At 32.3% G+C, this 835-nt stretch overlaps 1 protein-coding gene across 2 annotated transcripts in view; it reads left to right on the top strand.

The window, feature by feature from the left end:
- Positions 1 to 329: 329 nt before the first annotated feature.
- Positions 330 to 835, top strand: part of LOC116702749 (uncharacterized) — a 5059-nt gene continuing 4553 nt past the window's right edge. Inside the window, exon 1 of one of the 2 annotated variants that reach the window (XM_032537129.1) lies at positions 330 to 363. The gene's annotated coding sequence lies outside the window, so the exon portion shown is untranslated. The remainder of the gene's footprint in view (positions 364 to 835) is intronic. The other variant, XM_032537128.1, reaches the window with a different exon arrangement.

The raw sequence follows: 835 nt of genomic DNA, 5'->3' as shown, positions 1-835 counted from the left end.
TTTTTCCTCTGTAATATGGTGGAGCAGAAGTATTAATAACAAAAAAAATGGATATACACAAGGACAGTATGTGTCCCTCAAAATTGTAAAGTAAATTAGTTATTATAGTTATATTTAGTTATTTTTCACCACTGTTAATGAGTAGCCTACCTACATATAGATTTTCCAATAAGAAAAAAACAAAGCAGTCTTTCAGAACGACAATGTTTTGAGGGTATGACTGCTTAACAAACACTTCAAAATTAAACTTGGACTCATTAATAATGTGTATATGTGAATGGTGTAAATTGACACTACAGCAGCTTCCTTGGTTTCTTGTCACCATGACAGCAATGTTTCCACAGACACAGCCTGACTTATCTGGTAAGTAACAACCCAGCAGACGGTGAAGGTATTATCATTGATTCACCTAATTTCTTTAATGTCCTCTTTATTTTTAGCTCGGTTAGATATTTCAAAAGTGATTTCATTTTGACTTTCAAATGTTGCGTTCAAAGTAAGCCACTGATCTCTGTCATTTGATTTATATTGATTAATACCTGTAAAGCTTTGATTATGTATATTAGCTCCATTAAATTAGATAAATTAAATGTCAGCATTTCTCAGTAGTCAATGATTGAATGCAAGATATTTAGAGACACCTGTAGGATCTTAATCTTTGTGCTTAACTTAAGATTGATCACAGAAACAGTGAATGAACTGAATCTACATTTTTAAGATCTACAGTTGAAACTAGAAGTTTGCATACACTATATAAAAAGACACGTGTTTTTTCCTCACTGTCTGACATGAAATCAGACAATCACTTTCCCTGGTTTATGTCCGTTAGGATTAC

The sequence above is a fragment of the Etheostoma spectabile genome, chromosome 15 (genome assembly GCF_008692095.1).
Source record: "Etheostoma spectabile isolate EspeVRDwgs_2016 chromosome 15, UIUC_Espe_1.0, whole genome shotgun sequence".
Lineage (NCBI taxonomy): Eukaryota > Metazoa > Chordata > Actinopteri > Perciformes > Percidae > Etheostoma > Etheostoma spectabile.
The sequence above is the reverse complement of the archived record's forward strand: the minus strand, read 5'-3'. Positions and strand labels throughout refer to the sequence as shown.